The sequence below is a fragment of the Myotis davidii genome, unplaced genomic scaffold, assembly GCF_000327345.1.
Source record: "Myotis davidii unplaced genomic scaffold, ASM32734v1 scaffold221, whole genome shotgun sequence".
Lineage (NCBI taxonomy): Eukaryota > Metazoa > Chordata > Mammalia > Chiroptera > Vespertilionidae > Myotis > Myotis davidii.
The window spans coordinates 448,824-456,314 of NW_006293349.1; positions in this window are offsets into that span (position 1 = coordinate 448,824).

Genomic DNA, 7,491 nt, shown 5'->3' on the forward strand with positions numbered 1-7,491 from the left:
TGTCAATGTGCAGAGTAGGGCAAATGTAGGTTTGCAGTTATTCATGTGGAAAATAATACAATAATTAATAATAATACAATAATGAATTCTGTATTTTTGCGTATTCACAATTGTAAGCCTACTACTGCCCCACCCTGAATAGTCAACCTCTTAGGTGAACTTTTCCTTGACCAAATCAGACACACTTCTGAGGGCATTGTAGCCCTCTCAAGTGGAAGATATCGTTTTCACTTGCCCATTAGGGTCAGGAGACTACTTCTCACTGATGTGTACAAGCTATTCTTTACCTTCCTCCTTGAGGAACTAAATCTCCCCAAACTCTTTTCAAATGTTGCTCTCCCATTCTATGTTGGCCAGGTGCATAGCAGTTCCTCTCTTTCCCATGTATATTTGAAAATGTCCAGTGAAAAGTAAAGTGCGTATATGTGTGAGTTGCACACACCTCTGCCCTCTACTCCCACCCTCACAGTGAGAACCTGCTCTGTCAATGTGCAGAGTAGGGCAAATGTAGGTTTACAGTTATTCATGTGGAAAATAATACAATAATTAATACATGATGATTCAGAAATAAACTGTTTCATGTACTAACAACTGTAGACCTACTTTTGTCCACTCCACCGTCTGCCATGCGGTGTGAACGTGGGTCCTCATGCCTGCGCCTCACCTTCTGATTACTCAGGGGTACTGCAGTGCACACATCTCTTCCCAGGAGGATTTGACCATGTTTCTAATTCATTTCCTTTCCATTAAGTCTCGATCGCAACAGAACAGGTGCCACAAGCTGAGGATCAGGTGAAACTCGATGAAAATAAATGCAGAAACCCCCAGTCATGTCGATTCTAATAAAAGCAGAAGGAACATCTAGTCACCCATTTCCTTTTAGGAAATAAAGTTGTCAACAGGGTTACAGCCCTGCTATCCAACCTGACTACAGATTGCTTGGATTTGCCTCTACTGCTCCTTGGATGCTGTTTTATCACACTAACATGTACTCCATGATCCCATAGACTGACCATGTATAGAAAACTGCAAATATTTATAAAATATACGTGTGTGTGTATATGACAAAGTTTTTGTCATAAAAATTTTGTATTTAAGACATGCTTACTAAAAGGTATTTCATTGATATAGGTTTAAACTTTACTTAGTTTATCAGAAGGCTTGTGTCACATCTAACTGGTTATTAGAAAACCAGTTTTTCATGTAGAACTTTTCAGAAAAATGTCATAGTAACTGGGAATCCTAAATGCTGGAGGCTAGGAACAATAGTAAGCTTAATAAGTGCAGGAAGTCCATCAAAAGGTTGATGGACACCTTCGGCAGGGCTGGAAACCTGCATGTCATTACCTGCTGATGGAACAGCAGAAGGCAGTTCCCCAACTGGATCATCTTCTCATTGCTTACCAGGCCTTACCTTTGATAAGTGTATCTGCTTTCTTAAGGGCAAAATGTGTGAATAAAAGGCCCTGGGTGTGGAGATTATAATTTAGTCACTAGAATTAAGTTTTCCTCTGGCCCTCCAAAATGCCTTCAAAATTCATATTTCTTCTCTAGTCTCTTTAATCCATTTATGCACAACAACGGCACCTAAAAAGGAAATTTTTCTTATTCTTCCACATTTTGAGTTTTCCCCATACTGTCTCTTTGAAACCCATCCTCACCTCTTTGCCCACAAGCTTCTGTTCCCCCTTCCAGGGCCACCTTAGCTCAAGTTGCCTGCTTTCAGGTGTCTTTCCCAGGGGCTCAAGGCTGCAACAGGAGGCTTCCACTCTTAAAGTTTTGATTGATTTCAGAGAGAGGAAGGGAGAGAAAGAGAGCTAAGGATCAGGTGAAATGTTCTATGAAAATAGAGAGTCATTGATTGGCTGCCTCCTGCAAGCCCCACACTGGGGATCGAGCCCGCAACCTGGAGAAGTACCCAGTACCCTGACCAGAAATCGAACTGTGACCTCCTGGTTAATAGGTCAATGCTTAACCACTGAACCATACTGGCCAGACACCCACTATTTTTCTGTGGACGAAAGGGGCCACATGCTGGCCTGACCAGCTCAGGGGAGGCCTGCATGGCAGTCTTGCAAACTCAGAGACCTAAAGTAACCACAAAGGATGGTCTGAAGTTAAACTTTAACTAAAGCAGGTATGGTGGGCAGTTACATTCTAGGCCAGTATCTTCACTGACAAGGTCAACCTTTACCTTAACTGAGCCTGTCTTTTTGCATCTATGATAACACAGCCTTGAAATGTCTGGGTAACTTGTAACTTCCCTGTTTCTGGAGCCCCTGGGGCACAACCTAATGTGCTGGGCGCCAGGACAGATACAACAAATCCCTTCATTATCATGTTAATTGACCCTGCACCCACCTAAGTATGTGTCCATCATTTTACTTCTTATCCAATCCCAGGGGTTTCCCTGCTTTGCTTTATCCCTCCTCCTTAATCTATCACAATGAATTTCATGTAACCCATCTATGTCCCTCCTTTGATTGCAAATGTATAAATACAAATGTAACCGCCATTCTCCAGACCATTATCTCAATTCGTTGAGGCTCTGCTTCCTGGCATATGTTGACAGTTTGGCTCAAATAAACTCACAAAAATTCTTTACAGGTTTCAATGGGTTTTTTTTTTACGTTAACAGTTCTTATCTCCTTGTGTTGTAATAGCTATTTTTGCATTTTTTCTATTATAAGCTCCTGGAATGCACATATTTAGAAACTCATTAAATTGTTGGGTTGAATTGTGTCTTCAAAAAGCTGTTGAAATAATGGGGAGATTTCAACTAATAAACACAAAAAGTAAGAAAATGTCAAAGTTGAGGGAAATGTTAAGTGAAAAAATGACCCACCCCCCAAAGTAAGCTCTAAATACAACTTGCTTTTTGGGAAAGATTACATCAGCTTCATAAGAATCAGTGGCCATTTCTCCTCTGTTGTCACATCCAGTTGGAAAACTGCGTATAATAGTCACATTCAATACAAACTTGAACTCCTTCAGAATGTAAGTTGATTTTCTTCTTTGCAACAAGATACAGGTTACTTTAGTACTTCATAATAGAATAGAAAAATGACTTAGGCCCACAACATGAAAAATATACCAGGAAAGAAAAAGATTTTACAGATAAACCGTAATCCTACACTAAGCCAGAGCCTCACAAGATGCTGGGTAAGAATAATGTGCTTCCCACACTGAATCCAATAGCCTCATAAACAACAAAATCCAAGTTTAAATCATCCACATGAACTTGTAATTGAAATTTAAAAAATGGGATTTAATGTAGGGAAGGGAACAGGAATAAAATGTTTCAACTATAATAGCTATTGAACAAGTTAAAAAAAATTAGTTGAGAATGACTGTTAATACTGGGTAGTTTGCAAACATCTCCAGAGAGCAAAACCTCTCACGAGCCTCAGTTGACAGTGAGAGAGAAAGTATCATACTAGCCTCAGAAAGAGGACTAGTCAGCAAAGAGGATATGGGATGACATTTTAAATGATAAAATGCGTCCTATGATGAAAGTTGTAAGTATGGGTCTATATTTTCTCCCTCCCTCCCTCCCTCCCTCCCTTCCTAGTGCTAGATTCAAGTTTTGGGGAAATAATGATGAAGCCCAGATCATACGCAGAGAACTAATCAGGTGTCCAATTCCAAATATGAAGGCTCTTCTTTTTATTTAAGTGCATTCCATTTTACTACATGTTATTCAACACCAGGTGGCTAAAGGATTTATTGATGTGCTGACTTGTGAACGCCTTTACCATGGTATGAGTCAGGAATGCTGGGAGTCCCCAAGTGGTTTGTACAAATGACCTTTGGCTTTTCCATTGTCAGAGGTCAGCATTTGGTGTGGGGTTTGGAGCTGATACTAACAGGAGTTTTCTTATCTCTCTCCATATGCCAGTAGCAGGGCAGAGAAGCGCTTGGTCAGACAAAATGCAATCGAACGCCATTAGTTCTGTAGTAGGTGCTTTCTGGTGGACCCTCAAGGCGCTGAGTGGGGGTGCACTGACGTTTTCCCTGTGAGCAAGAGGCAGCTTTTTCCTGATGAGGCAGCTCCCAATTCTTACCCGTGTTCTTGGAGTTCAGAGTCAGTGTGATTCCAGGTACAGACAGCAGATGGAGCAATTTATTTACTGGTCTACTCCATCTCTTACAAACAGTCCTTAAAGATTTGATGTATCTATCTATCCACGTGCAAGTTTAACTGTGTCTCAAGACTTTCCATATATTTAGAAACAAGATATTAGACATAGTTTATTTCATTTTAAAAGAAAAGCAAAATTTATTTGTTAGTGTTTAATGGGGACTCTGCATTCTGAGAAGGAAGACCTGAGAGAAGGCAGACACTTCTCTCCATCAGCTTCCTCCTGCAACTCATGACCACACACCCTGCAGACCAGCATGAAGCTGGCTTAAAGGTGCCCGGGGACTCAGCAGCGCAGCTGTAATGTTGACAGCACAGGAATAACTAATGTTGAAATTCTGATTTAGGGAACAGACTCCACTGGAACTTTCAGGTTGAAATGTATGGAATCATGGCAGATATTGGACCATCCATCCTCTCTGGTCAGTGGAGGGCGGTTTTCTGTAGGAGGTGACGGATAGCTTTATAGGATTTGGGGATGCAACAGAATGATATTGTCCCCTGGAGGTCACACTTACCAACCAAAGGGTAATAACTTTTATTGCAAGCATGAAAGAGTCCATAAATGTTTCATTAAATCCTTAAAAATGTGCAGTTATCAATTCTCCACCCTCTTTTGATTCCTGGCTGCCACGCTGAAATGGATGAAGAATTCCTGGGGAAATATGATTGTGTTGAACCTGTAATATTTCCCAGTGGGATCATCTGAACACATGTGGGTTTTAGTAAGATTGTTCTCAGGAAATTTCATTATTTTAAATGCGAGGCTCTGCCTCTAAATCCCACCTTAGTCTTTCCCTCTCCCAATGTGCTCCTGCCGGGCAGCAGGCAAGGTGGGGACAGAAGCCACTGCATTTCCTGGGGACCCTCCTTTACACAGTGTCTGTGCAGGGCTGGCTGGTGCTGGGCTGGTGCGTTAGACAGAGACACGTCCTTGGGGCAGAGAGGCTGCAGTTGCTGACCAGAGGGAGGATATTGTTCAGTTGGGCAGAGCTGCTGTGGGGCAGGTTCTGGGTGTGTCTGAACAGGTAGGGATGCTCTTACCATCCCTATCATCACAGAAAACAGACAAAAGTTCAGTTTGTCAGGCTATAGGACAACAGTTCGAATTACATAATCCTTAAAAAATATAGTTCCTCTTTTCAGGGTCACATTGTAATTAACAAAATATTGCAAAATCCAAGTCCCTTCAGGGCTCCATTTAATGGGTAGAGCACAGAATCAAAAAGGTAATAAAGAGATTCTCACCACAAAGAGGTGCTTGAATTTTGCATCTGAATAGCACTCAGCTGGGATCACCCAAAACATCTTTTTTCTTCTTGATTCTTCCAAAAGGACCTTCTTCTTTTGCTCTTCTTTGGCATCCTTACTCTGCATAATTCACTGTCAGTGCTGTTTCTGCTGTGAGCCAAAACCACACCCCAGCCACAGGCATCAGGTTAGAGTCGCAGACATAGAAAAGGAGTGAGCGGAAAGAGCACATGTATGGGAAGCGGGGGACAGTTGTCAGGCAGCAGTCCCATCGCTGAGCCTGAACCACAGCAGGTGCTTGCTAAGCACGCTCTGGAGACCGAATGCTTGTTCAGCACGATCTGTGGGTGTGTGCTGTCCTTGAGCAGGTGTGTGTCTAGGGCAGGAATCGCCAAAATTTTATTTAACTTGTTTCTTTTAAAATTAACTAAATTATACATGTATTACACAAGTACATGGTCTTTTTAAAAAAGTGAAGCTCTTCAGGGAAGGGTAAGATTCTCTTGGATCTTTTCCATCCTGTACCCTCCTCTCCACTTCCAGAGTTTGTCCAGGGTTTAATGATACATTTACATACCCACAGGGGGCAGAAGTAGGCTTACAGTTGTGGACATGGAAAATAATGCAAATTAATACATAATAGAAGAATTAACTGTGTTTTGCATACTCACAGCTGTGAACCTGCTTTTGCCCCACTCTGTATAAAGAATGTATTGGGGGGAAAAGATATTATATTGTAATTTAAAAATATTTACATAGCCCTGGCCAGTGTGGCTGGATAGGTTAAGCATCTTCCCGTGCACCAAAGCATTGCGGGTTCCATTCCTGATGTGGGCACATACCGAGGTTGCGGGTTTGATCCCCAGTCAGGTGCATACAGGTGTATACAAGAGGCAACCAATCAATGTTTCTCTCTCACATCCATGTTTCTCTCTCTCCCTCTCTCCCTTTCTCTCTAAAATCAATAAAAAAGAGAAGGACAAAAATAGTTGCATAATAGCTGTCATAGGGTTCAGTGCTTTCTTTCCTCACTTATGATGTATCTTAAAGATCCAGTCCTATTGTTAGGATAGATCCAGACGAAGGAAGAAAGGGAACAATTTCTGAGGGCACTCTGCCAGGCCTGTGTGGAGGAGAGGGCATAGAGATACAATAGAGAAAAGAAACAAAATAAAGCAAAACTCGGTAGTCCTGAATTTGGATTGAAAGTGTCAGTGTGAGCTCACAAATATGGAGAGAGAGCAAGCTAGAGACCTGCTAAGGTCTAGAAACACAGAAAGGCTCAGGAATAATGCATGTTCCTAATGCCAGAGAAGTGGTCTTTATTTTTTTATTATTCAGTTACAGTTGACATCCAATATATTAGCTTCAGGGGTAAGGCATCCAGATTACTTGTGAACATTTCCCTGATAAGTCTAGTGTCCATATTTATTAGATTACTAGGGGCCCAGCGCACAAATTTATGCATGAGCAGGGTTCCTGGGTCTGGCTGGTGATCAGGGCTGATCTGCGGGGCGACCAGCAGAGTGATCAGGGTGCCCCTTCCCCTGGCACCTGCCTTGGCTGGCCAGGGGGCTGGTGGCAACTCCTGCATTGAGCATCTGCCCCCTGTTGGTCAGTACACATCAAAGCGACCTGTTGTTCCACAAGTCATTCTGCCATTCAGTCGAATTGCATATTAGACTTTTATTATATAGGACTAGAGGCCCAATGCACGAAATTCATGCAAGGGCCTTGGCCCTGGACCCTACTGCCGCTGCCATGGCTGGGGATCTCTGCTGCCTCTGCCGTGGCCCCCGCCCACTGTGCTTTGTCCAGAAGGAAGGATGTCTGGTCTAATTAGCATATATTACCCTTTTATTATTATACTAGAGGCCCGGTGCACAAAAATTTGTGCACTCAGGGGAGGAAGGGGGGGTCCCTCAGCCTGGCCTGTGCCCTCTCGCAGTCTGGGACCCCTCGGGAGATAATGACCTGCTGACTTAGGCCTGCTCCCCGGTGGCAGAGGGCAGGCCCAATCCCTAGGTGTAGACCTTGGTCAGGCTCAGAGCAGGGCTGATTGGGGAGTTGGGGCGCCGCACCCTGTCATGTACAGAGCA